This window comes from Macrobrachium nipponense, chromosome 14, assembly GCF_015104395.2.
Source record: "Macrobrachium nipponense isolate FS-2020 chromosome 14, ASM1510439v2, whole genome shotgun sequence".
In the NCBI taxonomy this organism is placed as follows: Eukaryota; Metazoa; Arthropoda; class Malacostraca; order Decapoda; family Palaemonidae; genus Macrobrachium; species Macrobrachium nipponense.
Genome location: NC_087207.1, coordinates 10,946,473 through 10,964,667, shown reverse-complemented (window position 1 = coordinate 10,964,667; position 18,195 = coordinate 10,946,473).

Sequence of the window (18,195 nt, the reverse complement as noted above, 5' to 3'; positions counted from 1 at the left end):
TTTGACCAATCAAGGTTTAAAAGAGCCAAGTTTGAATGAATTTCGTTTGAATAATACACTACATCACTTATCATATTATTACAGTCGATAATTGACCTTCCATTTACACCACAATACTGCTCAGATGAAATAACCTTATTCATTACCAATTTCATACGATTAGCTAAAATTTTTGCACATATTTCATAATCTACGTTAAGAAGAGATAAGGGCCTCCAGTTCTCTGCTAGTTCTACGTCCCCACCCTTTGGTATAAGCTTAAGAATGCCTTCATGCTGAGAACTACTCAAATCCTCCTTCAGAGCGTACCTAATTACTTGTATGAAGTGAGGTTTCAACAGGGTCCAAAACTTTTTGTAAAATTCAGTAGGAAGGCCGTCCTTTCCTGGTGACTTTCCAATGCTTAAACCCTTAATGGCTGCCCATATTTCTTCTTCTTCAATTTCCTTTGATAACATATTTACATCATCATTATCCAATTTATTCTTGCACATTCTAAGTAATTCCTCTTGTTGAATTTTATCAACATTAACGTTATCGTATAACTCTTTGTAATAACTTTTAAAATATGAAACAATACTGTCAGTATTAATGAGAACTCCTTTATCCGTTTTAACTCTAAAAATACCCGAGTTCCTATCCTTCTCTCTTCCTAACAAGTATACTGATACCTTTTCACCTTCTACCCTGTCTTTTAGTTTTGCTCGTAGTTTAATGCCCTCACAAAACTCATTCTGTATGTCATTCACTCTGTCTTTAATCACTCTTATTTCTTCAAAGTCAATTCCACCAGCATTAGCTTTTGCATACAATTGTTTCAGTCTTCCCTGCAACATATTTAGAAGTCCATATTTTTCTTGCGACATAATTTTCGACATTCTTATAAAAAACTTTTTACATTCCATTTTTGCAAAATCCCACCATGATAACAAGGTATCAAAAATACCTTTTCTAGCCACAATATGACTCCAAACTACACTGAAACTTTCCTCAGTTTCTTTAAAACCCAAAACTTTTGTGTTAAGCCTCCAAAAACCTCTACCAAATTTTACATTTTGTACATTAAATTTAACTAAAACCATGCTGTGATCTGAGCAGCTGATAGGTATTGTTTCCCATGACTTTATATGGTTAAATAGCCTTTTAACATATACTCTGTCTATTCTTGACCCGTAGTTATTTTTAACAAAAGTATATTCAGGTAACTTGTGACAACCTATGGTTATGTCTTTCAATCCTACTTGCTTTATCAAGTTCCTTAGAGCTTTTGACTGTAAATAACATTTTCTGAACTACTGTCTCGAAGAGAGGTCACACAGTTAAAATCTCCACCTAATATTAAGTTTTCACTGTTATTCCTTAAATAAAATAACAATTTATTTCGAAAGAATTCTTCTCGTTCTGGTATTTTGTTTGTTCCTGATGGAGCATACAAGTTCAGCAGAGGAATGATTATACCATTAAACTCAATCTTAATACTAATTACTTGCCCCTCTCCATCCATTTCCTGATTCAAGACCTTAATGCTAGGACACTTTCTAATATATATATCGCGGTTCCACCTTTCAAATTAGTACAACAGTTAATAAAGACATCATAATCATTAGATTGGTAAATCAAGTCGTTGACATTTTTAATATTATGCTCCTGCAAAATCAATATATCAATTCTGTGAAATCTCATGAGAGAGTCAACGCACATCTGTTTGTTAACTACATTAAGTCCATTTACGTTTAAGGTGGCTACCGTCAGCGCCATGATTATAAAGAGGTTAACCACCCACTTATCCATTACGAGCTTGTATTTTTACTATTCACCTTTCGACGTTTTCTTTCACGATCATCCTTCAAATTTCCCTCATCATTTCTATACATCTTGTCACTACTGTCTTTACTCTTTGATATAACCATTTTCCCATTATTTTCCACATGTATTTTCCACTTTTCAGTATTCCTATCTTCACTTTGTTCTTTGTGACTAAATTCCTCGATCCGGTTCTCACCGTCATCAGCTTCGTTCATCATTTCCCTTTCCAGGCTCTTATCGGTCAACATGTCTTCTGCTATATCGTTATATTCAGTTGTCATATTTTCGTCGAAATTATTCCTGATCACTTCCTCATGACTGGTTTTCCCTACTGATTCTGCTTCCATACTTGACAGTTCTGTATCATTTCGCTCACGATGTAACTCCACTATTGTCTCTATTAACGTTTTATCAGACTTCTCGGTTTCTTTTTCCTTTACAATGTTGTTTTGTATCTCATATTCAGACACAGTTACATCTTCATTATCGGACTCATTTATATGCATGTCTTCATTATCAGATTCATTTATATGTGTAGAATTAGCTGTCATTGCAATGCTTACGCGTTTTAACTCATCATCATTATCTATGTCACCCGAGACATTGTCTTTGTCAATTAAATGTTTTGAGTTAGCATCTGTGTTATCTTCAGCATTTTGAATTTCTTTATCTTGGTTCAATTTTAAATGTTTTTCATTATCACCAGTGCAATCTTGAGTTTGATCCTTTACTCTAAATCCTGGATTCTCCTTCGCTTTTCTGTTCCATTTTCCTATTTCCGGGAAGTACGTTTCGTTATCCGTCAATTCCTCCCTTAATGTCTTCTCTGTAACACAGTTTCCACTAGATGATCTTCACTTCCACATTTATAGCAGGTTCTGCTCTGTCCGCTGTACATGAAGGACACCGAATGTCCTGCTATCTTAATAGACGATGGAATATTATTCTTGATTTCCATTTTTGCTGTTCTTATCCCATTCAATAAACCGTTTCCTTTTCCTAGCGTGTGTTGGTTATTCCTTATCCATATTACCTTTCCATACCCTTCAAGTACGGATTCTATCATCTGGTTGTCCATGTCAAAAGGTGCGTATCTGATTGATACAAAGGAGTAGCTTGCTCCCATGTTCACTATTTTCACAGTAATCCCATTGCCGATCTGGAGTTCCTTCTCTTCGTATTCACTGATTATCTTTTCATATATAACGCGCGAGCTGAATTTCATGATAAACCTATTCCTAGGCATCAACTGGAATCCTATCAAGTCGCAAGTTTCAATTCCAAGAATCTCAAAAATTACACTACAAACTGTTTCATTGTCAGGTTTGCTTGAAGAAATCAAACCAATGGAGTCCTTTCTCCTGATTGGAGTATAGAATCGTGACGTCATCGTTGGGCGGTTTCACGGCTTACGTCACTCATAGCCTCGGGGCATGTAGCTTTTCCGGCGATGAGTGACGGACAACCACTGATTCACTTTTTATCCTCAAAAGGCAACTAAGTCTAAACACAACTATAAACTCTTTACAGTTATTGGTTCCTTGTACTTTTATGATCCCTGTAGCAACTCTACAGCATTAGGAAACCATCAAAAGACAGGGAAAGGGATTATGATAATAATTATTAGGTACAAACACATTCATTAAAAGTCAAAAAGGTTATTTAATAGAGTAACCATGGAAAAAATTCTATATATAGTATATATTTAGTATATATACTATATATAGAGAATTGACATCTTCAATTTGTAATTGCTATTAAACTCATCCTTAATTTAGGTTTTTCTGGTAGTTTTGTTAACATTTTTGATATTTTCGCTACACTATCAATTTTCGATTCGTTAGTGCTAATAATAATTGAATTTCTTGAGGGAATTTTAGTCATGCTAAACTTTTTCTGGAACTTCGTTCTCACTTGTGTGTGTTTGTGTGTGACGTAATACTTTCCAGTGCTAAGTTAGGCAACAAGCTTTTTTTAGGAACAAGCACAATCAGTTAGAACTTTGGTTAAAAATCAGGAAATGAAGATTATGGAAGTGAGGAGTGAGAGGATTGCTTCCGCTAATCGTCTCTGCTGGGAATCTACTGAAATACACTATACAGAGGAATAGAAAAGGAAATTTCGTACACGTTGATACGTGAAAGTTTCTCTCTCTCTGTCTCTCTCTCTCTCTCTCTCTCACACACACACACCTAGCGTACTTTGTGGTGCAGTGGTAGATCTCTCTCTCTCTCTCTCTCTCTCTCTCTCTCTCTCTGCCTCACACACACACACACACACACACCTAGCGTACCTTGTGGTGCAGTGGTAGAGCTCTCTCTCTCTCTCTCTCTCTCTCTCTCTCTCTCACCTAGCGTACCTTTTGGTGCAGTGGTAGAGCTCTCTCTCTCTCTCTCTCTCTCTCTCTCTCTCTCTCTCTCTCTTTCACCTAGCGTACCTTGTGGGCAGTGGTAGACTGCTCATTTTCCGAACTAATATGAAAAAGGACTAACTGATAATCCCATAAGGTTTTCCTCCGGATAATTAACCTATAAAGGTTCATTTGAAAGTTTTTATCAACTTTTGCATTTTTAAGTAATTTTCCAATTACTCTTTTTAATCCACATACCTAATACCTATAGACCGTCTCGCTTGTTTCTATTTGTTGGTGAATATTCATTACTCATTTATTCTACTCTGATCCCGTCCAGTGATATGACCGACTGATATGTTTTTCGAGACTTCAAATAAAAATATTACCACATGTTATAATGCAATTTGAAACATTTATTTATTTATTTATTTATTTTATTTGTCTATTTTGCTCACCGTTCAATTTTACTACCATTTAATTTTCAGTATATATTTTGCGAGGTATTTCAACACACAAAACTTAATCCGGTTAGCGTAATGCGTTTATCACTATACTTTCTATTTTCTCCTTTTTTGTAGCTTTGTAATCTCTTCAGTTTACATTTTGAATCAAATGAAATCATTCTAGATTTAACCAGAGTCACCGCGATGCGGTAAAATATTGAAAAATCAATTTATTAACTTTCAAATAAATACGAAGGATTAGAAGTTTAAGGAAAAGAATGACTGAATAATTTGGGGTATGAGAAAGCATACTTTATCCTATTATAACAGAAGATAGAAACTAAGAAATCCCCAACTGATTCCTTCGAGAGGCGATTGGTCCTCAGAAGATTCTCAGGGAAAAGACGGTTAGTGTATTTTCATGCACCTCGATAATAAAAATTAAAATTCAAAAGATTTTTTGGGACATTTATTACATATATGGGATGTATCAAATACTATCAATACGCTGGTACACCCATCAAAACATTTTAACAGTACATCACTCTCCTTGCACAATTACCTGTTCCAATAGAAATTGGGGAACTTCTTCATAATTCTTAGAACTATATTGTTAAGCAAATGACACACCAGCTTTGGCACTGTATCAACAATGATATATCCCTAAATTCTGAAAGTTCAGTACAATATAATACGTAATGACAATGTATGAGAGTCTGGCTCGTCACATAATTTACATGAGAAATCATTGCCATCAGCAACACATTCCCACGAATACTTGTATCCTAACCTTAAGCCCGTTATAAATATGTCCATCTTAGAAAGGGCTTTGCTATTTGTAGTACCTCTTTATTTGACGAAAACTTACGACACCAACAATATCAATAGAGGTTTTACACGTTGCATAGATTGACAATTTGTCAGCAACTTCGTTTAAATATAAACCTATATGAGAAGGTACCCAGTGAAATTGGACTTAAAAACCACTTCGTTCTATCTCTTATATTAATGCCTTACATTGATATACCAAATCAGCGCTAGAAAGGTCCTTACAATTCAGTGTAAAGATATGCACATCTCGCTTTTTACCTACGACAATTTTCAATTTTTCGCGAACTGCACGTAACTCTGCTGTTGTTGCAGAGCTATTCTCCTGCATTTGTTCAACAATCCTCTCGACAGTAAATGTATTATCACCAAATTCTCGTATGGCAACTCCAAATCTAGCGTCCATTCCATTAACAGACCCATCACATTCCACTGAGGGGTGAGAGATGTGTATTTCTGGTGATAGAAGTGCACTCCCGACGTGGTTCGGAAGTCACGTGAAGCCGTTGGTCCCGTTGTTGAATAACCACTGGTTCCATGTAACGTAAAATCACCATGCAAACGAACAAACAGACCCATCATAATATAAATATATATATATATATATATATATATATATATATATATATGATATATGTATGTATGTATATATATGTATATATATATATATATATATATATATATATATATATATATATATATATATATATATATATATAACATTACACCTTGGTAAATTACGTAACAATGGCAAGAACGCTTGGCCTCCTGATTAGGATGGCACTCGCTCTTTTTGTGATCCAATATCTTTATCATATCTCTTACCTTTGGTGTGCATAGATCACCATGCTTTGAAAGGCCTCACCTTTGACAACCGTAGACTACTTCGCAATATCCATGAATAGCTGTTATCTCGAATTGGAGCATTAAACCTTCCTGGTAACGAGACAATTATCAATTCCCATGCTTCTTTTCCCTCTTCTTATCATTCAAATAACAACAATAGAGATAATTTCTCGAATAGGGTCAACTACACTAGGCAAATTTAATTCCATTCTCATTCAATTTTCGGTGGGTTTATTTGAATGGGTATTTAATTAATATATATAAATATAATATAATTATATATATATGTATATTATTATATATATATATAATATATATATATATATATATATATATATATATATATATATATATATTCGAGGATCCGGAAGTGACCCACCCCAGCCTCTGCTGGTGACTCAGCAGTGCAAACCCTGTCGGAGGTCAAAGGCTGTGCTTCTGAATGCTAGGAGCGAGAGCATTTGGGAAGGGCTGTCTCTACATTTCTCCTCTAAGCCTCTAATACATACATACATACATACACATATTTATACATACACACACACACACACAGATATATATATATATATATATATATTATATATATATATATATATATATATATCTGTGTGTGTGTGTGTGAATGTGTGCATGTGCGTGCGTGTAGTTCCTCATCTTCACCATTTATTGTTTATGCTTTGGTGCATATCTATTCAATTAGCGGTCATTTTCAAATTTCAATCTGAAAATGTAATCATTTCTCTCATTTGCGGAAGAGTGCTTTACTTTGGCGTGGACTTTTCCCTGCGAATTTATTACCCGTTTTGTATACTATTCTTATTGCGTATGAATTAGTATGACTTTCAGATCGTAATGGCAATAATATCATAAAAATGTGAAAATTTATCAAAAAATTAGCCCTAATCTCCTGGAGTAAACCCACTGGGGACATCGACTTTAAATTCAAGCTTCAAGAGAGTAAGGAAATAGACTCAAAGTTAAATTTTTTTTCTTCTTTCTACTGAAGCCTTTTTACACACGAGCAGTCTCGCAAGTATTACTTTAAAGGATTACGATAGTGACCTATCACTAGCTTAGAGCAGTTCTTTGTAAACTGTTCGTTTCTAAAAATATGTATATAAGAAAGTGAAAATAGAAGCACAAAATTTCCCGTAGAACGTAACTGTCTTTTTATCAATAATAATTCAAGATCACACACCGGTATGAAAGAATGATCCCTAGAAATTAGATATGCATCGCTTTTATCTGCAATACAACAGGTTTTCAACTCAATCACCCTAATACAAAGTGGCTTTATATTGATAAGAAGCAGATTTATCAACGAACACCCATCGTTCTTAATATCTTATTTATATTAAGTAGCTTAGAATAGCAGGGCCATAGATACTAATATATATAATTATATCATCCCATCACAACGGTTGTGCGTATGATACAAATAACAGAAAGAGCTCTCTCTCTCTCTCTCTCTCTCTCTCTCTCTCTCTCTCTCTCTCTCTCTCTCTCTCATCTTTTCACCTTCAAAGAAACAGTTTAACTTGAATTAGCCAATTACTCGTATCTCTTTCACGAGCTGAATATGTTCTTAATTACACCATAAGAGAGAGAGAGAGAGAGGAAATATACCAGTCTTCATCATGAAGTACATAGAATCAAACGCTTAACATCAAACGAGCCAGTATTTGCTTCCAGGGTTTTTAATTGCCTTTTGGTACCGGTTCCAAACACGAATTACGAAAACTCTTGACCACAGTGGCACTGAAGTTGGTATTAAACATTTGGTGATAAATCCCATTACAGGAATCAAAACGGGATGAGCATAAATAGACCGTACTAATAATTATAGCGCCTCATTGGCGTGGTCGTTATGGTCTGCCACCTCGGTGGCCGCAAGTTCGATTCCCGGACATTCCATTGAGGAGTGAGGGATGTGTATTTCTGGTGATAGAAATTCACTCTCAACGTGGTTCGGAAGTCACGCACAGCCGTTGGTCCCGTTGCTGAATAACCACTGGTTCCACGCAACGTTAAAACACCATACAAACAAAGGTAACGATACTTGACAGGGCAACCTTTACTCTCCTTTTTTTTCTATAAATAAACGAGGTTACGGAATGAAAGTGAATTACATCTCTTAAACAAAGGCAACTTCATACCTATAGTGCTGATATTAACCAAGGCGTCACTATGACAAAACTGAGAAAAGGAAAGAGAAATATCGAATGTCAGTTACTTTTGTTATGTTGGATTTATAACTGGAAGCTTGCCTTATAACTGAACGTTCGCCTTAAGTTTTAATGCCATTGCCTGGTGTTGTCATTAATGAGGTTTGCGCATTGTGAACGATATGGAAATAGCGGTTGATTTACATGAAAAAATCATTAACGCTCTTTACGCTACGGAGGAAGAACACTGAATCCAAACAAAAGAAAGAAAGCCACCCCGCCTATTCAGCCTCCCGTGTCTTTTCCACTTCCGGTAATCTGTCTCGAGCTGCGTCTGCTGTTTCCTGTGGCTTTTTCTTTTTCCAAGTGACAATAGGGGTACACGTCCAAGCTCTTGCCTCCACCAACTGGAATCAAAGGAAATTCGGAAGACCAAGAAAAAAAAAATCTTGTCACTTTCTAACAATGAAATATATAAATCTTTGAAAGGATAGAAGGACGTGGTAGCTCATTCCATGGTGCTTTGAGGATTTAAATATTATCTAAATATAAATTAATATTGTAATTCACATGCATAACAAGAATAATGGTAACACTTTTAGATACATGAATTAATTGTTAACAATAAAATCGCGAGAAACAGGAATTCTAATGATGCGGACCTTTTGCCATTACGCCTAAAACAGAAATAGAAAGAATATCCTAATTAGTTTCCTCTCGGAAGGGAACACAAGGGAAAGTGTTATTAACAATATCTGCTGGTATTGTCGTTCATGAACTGACATTTTGAAAATTATGACGGCGATTAAAGCCGATGACAATCAAGTATAGTCAAAAGAAAATATTGTGCGTTTTGAAACCAGCTCCTTATAGTCCCGTCAGTGCACCTTATTCGGTGCAATGTACGCATCACTTAAGGTTCTTTGCAGCGTCCCTTCGGCCCTAGCTGCAACTACTTTTATTCCTTTTTACTGTACCCACCTCTGTTCATATTCTCTTTCTTCCATCTTGCTTTCCACCCTCTCCTAACAATTGTTTCATAGTGCAAGTGCTTTGAGGTTTTCTTCCTGTTAAACCCATCGAACCTTTTACTGTCGGTTTCCTTTTCAGCGCTGAATGTCCTTGGTTGCCCCAGTGCTTGGCATAATACCAAAAATCTATATAAATAAAAAAAAATAGCTCTTTATGTCCACATTCCATCTTTAGTGGGTGAACTTGTCTATTAATACTAATAATAATTTAAAAATAAAGTTTGCAGCAACACTTAAAATGGTTAGATAGCACAAACCTACATAGAATGAGATTATTCACTTCATTTGCATATTCCCATTTTTTAGATTTCCTAACCAAATCCTTTATCATTCTTTTTTATTGCTGATAAAAGACGTATTAATATTATTTTAAATTATTGTTGTCGTTGGTAGGTCACGCTGACCTACAGATATGAAAACAACCGAGAGGGAAATAATTACACGTTGCTCGTTACTGGTAATGACAAGTTCATTACAATAATGACAATAGAGTAATTGCTCTTAGATTAAATGGGTTAATTACGTGTCCCTCGTTCTTCTCCCTTTCTATTTTTTCGTTTTTTTAAGAAGAATGAATACATCTAATATCTTATATCATTACCATATTATCTATCAGAAAAGTTTGTCATCAATTATTGCAAACTGTTGATGAACGCGTCATAACTTGACAACGAAATTAATGTTCTGTTGTATGTCACCGATATATATTTAGTTCTCTTAACGGTGTCGACATGCACGGAACATATTATTTTATTATAGGTATTCGATATTAACATTAGTTAACATAAATCGAAACTACCTCTATTATCATGAATTCGTTTTACAAACTCGGCAGAGATATGGTAAATTCTGTCCTTATTTGTATATGTATATATTTTAATTTACCGTTTTTATATGTCACCTGAATTTAGAAATGAAAATAATTCAAACAACAGCCTAATGTCTTTGGTGGAGATGTTTCAGTTGGGGATCATTAATGCAAGAGAAATTCGGCTGACTCAAGATTCCATTATTATGCCTCCCCTGGAAGGGCTACGTCTGTGGAGCCTTTGCTAGTCCTGTATTAGGCTTTACGAAGATCAGGAATGAATCCAATAGGAAATGAACGCTATCATAAATTAATCCACATCTTCACCATTTCATGGTTGTGACTTTTGTAAACTCGCCCTATTCCTACCTTATTTTCCCATTACAGTGTCAGTTGGCATAAAAGATAATGCCAATATCGGCGACATTTATGAATACAATAAAAAGTGCCACCTTGCCAGGCAACTTCCGATCTGTTGCGCTGTGCGCAATTTAAAAAAAGCGAATGAATGCATAAATGAGCGTATTTCAATACCTGACAATATTTACGAGTTTTAAAACCTTGATGAATGACCCACTCAGTGTTTCACTTATGGAAGTATCTCTTTAGCTCGTCCTGATGGCAGCGTCTTATAAAGAGATTTGACTGAGCACAATATGTCAATGTCCGCTGTGGGCAACGAACGGAGACTTGCCATGAAATTGATTATAATATAAAATTTCATCCAAAGTATAAATTACGTAACACTTAACTTTATTCTTGACTTAATTCTTGACTTATTAGATATACATGAAAATTATAAAAGCCATTATACATTTAATGGAAGCATAAGGTAAATGCTAATTTTAAATGAAAATGCTCTTTGGGTAATTTAATTTTCTCCGGCTCACTGCTGAATAACTTGTACTTTCAAGGATTTAACTTTAACAACCTTTCGTGATCAGAAGAGACTTCAACACATGGACAAAATGATCCTAGTATTAATAAGCAGATATAGTGATGTAAGCATTGGTATTCGTATCATATTTAAACATCGATTAAAACTGTACTTTAGCACATGAATAATTATGATAACGTATGACATTAGTATGATATACATTGTACTGTACGAAATCTATGGACGAGGCAATTACGTGATTTATTTTATCTCTGTAGCATATGCTGTGAAAATATCCAGCTGACCCACGACATCTCTCTATTCTATGGAAAATATTTCGAATTTTCATCTATTATCTGTAGCCTTCAAATTTCTGACCATCTTTGCTGCACGTACAACAAGACTATGATGGTCTCGTAAGTACGTCTGGTTTTTATGCAACATATTCATCATAGTTATAAGTATGTCTGGGTGGTATTGCATCGTCTAACAATGTATTTGGCATTCTTTTCTGTTAACCATATAGTAAGTAATGTGGGGATTCTCCTATTATCTCATTTACTGTATTATTCAGTGTGAACTGTAAGTCTTCTAGAGCTAAGCCCCAATCTTCTGTATTGTGGTTTTACTAAAGTTTTCAGGATATCCTTTATTTTACGATTACTTCGTTCCACTGCTCCATTTGAACTGGGTTTATAAGCGGTTATTTGACATATCTGGTTAGATAGTCTAAGGAGACTAATATTTGTTTATTTCCTTTAATAGTTGTTGGAAATGGATCCAAAAAATCTATAGTTACTACTTGAAATGGATTCAATTCACGTTACCCTTATGTTGATTGCAAACTACACAGTTTTGTACAAAATCCTTCGCATCTTCACTATAATGTGACCAAAAATAATTTCTGGTTATGATACTGGTAGTCTTTTTAATTCCTGGGTGTCCTCCCAACTTATATGAGTGTGGTTCTAAAACTTCTCTGGTTAGTGTTTTTGGGATGTTAGTCGAGAACAACCATTTTTCTCTGTCGGTATTTTATACAACAAACCATTTATTAATTGAAAATCAGGTTTTAAGGATTCATCAAGTAATAGCTGTCCTACTATTTGTTTGATTTCGGCATCTTTTTCTTGTATTTTCACTCTTTCTACATATAAATCGACAATTTGACAACTAAAACAAAAGATATTATTTGTAATGCATTTTTCTGCTTCTTCTTGAGATCTGGATAAGGCATCTGCCAAAGTGTTACATTTCCTTCGAATATATCTGAATTCTGGAGCAAACTCTAATATAATGAACCATTTATTGAATTTTATGTTATTGGTAAAAGTTCTCTTTTTAAACATATCACAAATGGGTTTGTGATCAGTAAGCGTAGGAAAAAATGTTGGGAACAGTTTTTCCATTTTTTTTAGGGGGGGGGATGGGGCGAAGGGGAATTTCAGACCCCCCACCCCCCTAAATATTTTTTTGATTTGGTTATCATGGGTTCCTCGTCAACCTAAAAAAAAAATCTAACCCCAACAAACTATTCGCCTTTCTTTCCTCTTTCCAATTGTATATTTAACTTTAAAATTGGCCTTAAAATAAAAAAATTTGTTAGCGTTTGAAGTTAAAAAAAAAAAGCGAAAAATGAGAAAAACTGAAGTAAAGGTCAACAAGTGTTTTTTTTGGGGGGGGGGGGCACTCGTGGAAAAACTTATCTTTGAGCAAAAAACTGTTACAAACAAATGTTAAATACTCACTAGCGCTTAGTTCAGACTGCCTTTCCTTCTTTCTAATAGTTCTTAGTGTTTTGTTTTTCTTGGTTTCTGGTTCCAAGTCTCCCCCCTCCTAAAAAGGGGTATTATTCGCTTGAGGCGAGAGTATCATCAAGTGCCATTCACTCATTGTTGCCTGGTTTGAAACCAAGAAAGTAAAAGTTTAGTATCTAACAGGCTCATTTTCTTGGCTCATTTTTAGTCATATTTTGTTTACGTATTTTGTCCTTTTAGTCTTTGGGGTTTCTTTTTCAACCCTTTCTGTCTCCCGAATACAAAGAACTTTTTCTATGCATAGCCTAAGTTGTGTCCAGTTGTTGTTATTACCTAACCTATAAGCCTAAGGATAAGCCTAACCTAACTAAACTAAACTAACCTAACCTATAAGCTAATCTACCCTAATCTAAACTAAACTAACCTAACCCAACCTAAACTAACCTAACTAACTCTAACTACCTAAAAAGGTATTTCTACCCTAATCTAAACTAAACTAACCTAACCCAACCTAAACTAACCTAACCTAACCTCTAAGCTAAGCTAACCTAATCTAAACTAAACTAACCTAACCTAACCTAACCTAACCTATTCTAACCCAACCTAACCTAAACTAAATTAACCTAACCTATAAGCTAAGCTAATCTAAGCTAAGCTAAGCTAACCTATAAGCTAAGCTAACCTAATCTAAACTAAACTAACCTAATCTATAAACTAACCTAATCTAAACTAAACTAACCTAATCTAATTTAAACTAAACTAACCTAACCTAAAAGCTAAGCTAACCTCATCTAACCTAACCTATAAGCTAAGCTAACCTAATCTAAACTAAACTAAACTAACCTATAAACTAACCTAACCTATAAGCTAAGCTAACCTAACCTATAAACTAAGCTAACCTAACCTAACCTTAGCTAAACTAAACTTACCTAACCTATAAGCTAAACTAAGCTAACCTAACCTAACCTAACCTATAAGCTAAGCTAAGCTAACCTAACCTAAGCTAACCTCATGTAACCTAACCTATAAGCTATGCTAACCTAATCTAAACTAAACTAACCTAACCTATAAGCTAAGCTAACCTAATCTAAACTAACCTAACCTATAAACTAAGCTAACCTAAACTAACCTAACCTATAAGCTAAGCTAACCTAACCTAAACACCTAATCTAAAAAACTAAACCAACCTAATAAGGGCTTAAGGCTAACCTAAACTAAACCTAACCTAACCTATAAGCTAAGCAACCAAAAAGAAACGAAACCTAACCTAAAGCAAGCTAAACCTAAACTAAACTAACCTAACCTATAAGCTAAGCTAACCTAACCTAAACTAAACTAAACTACACTAACCCAACCTATAAGCTAACCTGACCTAACCTAAACTAAACTAACCTAACCTATAAGCTAAGCTAAGCTAACCAAACTAAACTAACCTAACATATAAGCTAACCTAACATAAACTAAACTAAACTAACCTAACTTATAAGCTAAGCTAACCTAATCTAAACTAAAATAACCTAACCTATAAGCTAACCTAACCTAACCTAAACTAAACTAACCTAACCTATAAGCTAAGCTAAGCTAACCTAAACTAAACTAACCTAACTTATCAGCTAGCCTAACCTAAACTAAACTAACCTAACCTATAAGCTAAGCTAACCTAACCTAAACTAAACTAACCTAACTTATCAGCTAGCCTAACCTAAACTAAACTAACCTAACCTATAAGCTAAGCTAACCTAACCTAAACTAAACTAACCTAACTTATCAGCTAGCCTAACCTAAACTAAACTAACCTAACCTATAAGCTAAGCTAACCTAACCTAAACTAAACTAACCTAACTTATAAGCTAACCTAACCTAAACTAAACTAACCTAACCTATAAGCTAACATAATCTAAACTAAACTAACCTAACCTATAAGCTAAGCTAAGCTAACCTAAACTAAACCAACCTAACTTATCAGCTAGCCTAACCTAAACTAAACTAACCTAACCTATAAGCTATGCTAACCTAACCTAAACTAAACTAACCTAACTTATAAGCTAACCTAACCTAAACTAAACTAACCTAACTTATAAGCTAGCCTAACCTAAACTAAACTAACCTAACTTATAAGCTAGCCTAACCTAAACTAAACTAACCTAACTTATAAGCTAGCCTAACCTAAACTAAAATAACTTAACCTATAAGCTAACCTAACCTAACCAGCTGCCCTGATTTTTCTTCTGCCAATTTCAGTACTTGACACACTCCCATAGCTTTTATTACACATGATACATGGCTTTTCATCTGGTTTTTTGAAGTCTGGTGCACCATCCTCTAACATTCTGAACAATATCAGGACATCCATATTTTCGTTTCATTTCAGATCCCCGCAAAAAAAAAAAAAAAAAAAAAAAAACTATATTAATTGGACATCAAAAAAGTTTAGAATAATACTTTTAAAATTATACACTTTTAAGTATTAGCAAACATTTTCATCACTTTTCCCTCTTCCTTTAACCCTGTAAAGTTTTGAGGAGTGGAAATAGTTGGAGTATCATCCAAATTGCGGCAGTATATATTAAGAGAGGGATGACAAGTTTTACAATCGAGCGGCCGCCATCTTTGATGACGTATAACCGGAAACCCTACGATGGCAGATGTTCACCCAAGTCAAAACTACTTCCCAAGATACCTACTAAGAATTTCTGAAGTAACATTCTCCATACTCAAATTTTCTTACAGAACCATACACAGCACCAGGACTATGACGGCGGATTACTTGTTTTAAAATCAGTTGGTTGGCAAGTCTGACTGCGCAGTCGCCAAGGAAGGAAAAGAACTCTGTTCTTTTAACGTTGAACGAATTTTTATTTTATTTCAAGCAGACAACAATGATATATTCTAAATATATTCTAGTTCGTTGAAATATATAATCAAAACAGTGAATGATTGTATAAATTAGTATATTTAAATTAATGTATTTAAATGAATATTTAAAAAAGTGTATTTCCATAATAAATATAGCAGGCAAAACCCACCGATATTCAAGAGGTTTATAACCTAAATGACAGGAGATGGGTGATGGGAGGTTGGTGGATGGGTAGAAGATTAAGGATACAATAGACGACGGGAGAAGGTGACTGGAAGATTAGGGATGCAATAGAAGATGGGAAAGGTGACTGGAAGATTAGGGATGCAATAAAAGATGGGGAATGGAGTAGATGTTATCGATCTAGGCAAATACATATTCATAATTATTATCATTATTAGTCTGATATATATATATATATATATATATATATATATATATATATCTAATATATATATATATAAAATATATAATATATATATATATATATATATATATATAATCTAGTTAGATAGACAGAGAGTGACATGGAGAAATATAAAGAGAGAGAGAGAAAGAGAGAAATAGAGAGAGAGAGACAATGAGAAATATGAAGAGAGAGAGAGAGAGAGAGAGAGAGAGAGAGAATGAGAAATATGAAGAGAGAAAGAGAGAGATAGATTGACAGGGAAAATATAAAGAGACAGAGATGGAGAGAAAACAGATAGATAGAGTACACAAGCTTTTAATTTGACTCTCTCTCTCTCTCTCTCTCTCTCTCTCTCTCTCTCTAGAATCCCGTTTCTCGCTTATATTAATCTCGGTACTTTCCTACTTCGATATCCCTTAATCGGAAACATCTTCATTGTTAATGACATTAAAATAGCTTTATTTCTTAGTACAAAGTCAAATAAAGTGATTTCATTAAAGTTTTTCGTTAATAAGACGAAGTTTAATGCATTTAGAAAATTGTTAACCCCCATTTACTGAAGGCTTAGATAAGCTTTATTTTAAATAAGCCTGAACAGCACCTAGTTGTTTACACTTTTCTGAATAACAACAACAACAACAACAACAACAACAACAACGACAACAAAACCAACAACAACAACAATAATAATAATGTTCTATGAAGTCCACAATATTAAAAAATGTTGCGAGTTCGTGTGTAATTTTAAAACCCTTTACAAAGCTTTCAAACCCTTTCCTTTTATTTATTTTTTCAATTTTTTTTCTTTTATTTTTTGACTGAAGATGAACCCAGGGAAGGGTTCGAAAGCTTTGTTAAGGGTTTTTAAATTATACACGAACTCGCATCATTTTTTATTTTTGTGGACCTCTTAGAACTTTATATACTATATTCTAGCGATAGAGAGTTTTTCCCAAACAATAATAATAATAATAATAATAATAATAATAATAATAATAATAATAATAATAATAATAATAATAATAATAATAATAATAAAATAATAATAAAATAAGTCAGTACGTTACCTTATAAAACTTTAGTTACCTAAAGATTTAACATGGGCACATTTTCATTATTCATAAGATAAGAAATAAATTTGTATGCTTCTTTATATGCTCCCTTCTGTGGAAATTTGGCATAGGAAAATGGAGATTGAAAATGAAAACTAGTGGAGAATGTAAAGAACTTTTATCAGTGTTTCTACTCTGAGATTACTACTACTACTACTACTACTACTACTACAACTACTACTACTACTATAATAATAATAATGTATATATATGTACATACATATGTATATATATATAAATATAAATTTACCAAAATGTAATATCTAATTTTGTATAAATGAAGTATGTTTTTGCTAGATGGGACAAATAAATAAGTTTTTATCGACATCCCGTTGTCACATATTTAGAAATATCAAAGACGAATCCTTCACTTTGAAAGATAATTGTATCTGTCGGTATAGTTAAAAAAAAGCCTATATTAATATCACATACATTTAGAAAAATACTTAGCCAAGATCAAATCAGTTTGACTAAATAAACTACTTGGTTTCAGTGACATAATTATATATATATATATATTATATATATATATATATATATATATATATATATATATATATATATATATATATATATATATATATATATATATATATATATATATATATTTGCACATTTTTAGGTGACACAAACAAATGAATAAAATGTCAGTCGAATAAAATAATGGGTAAATACGCGATCCTCTTCAGAACGAAATTCAGGTGGAAAACTATTATCGAATAACGTCAGGTCATTTTCACGCCGCCCATACCCTACCTGCCCAACCGCCCCCGGAAGTGTTGTCAAATGCAGGGGCGTGAACGGCACCACAAATGACAGTTCTTGATATTCCGCCCATTAAAAGGAGGGGAAAAAATATTTTGGAGTCCATGATTTTTTTGCCTCGGGAGAGGTGATTTTACC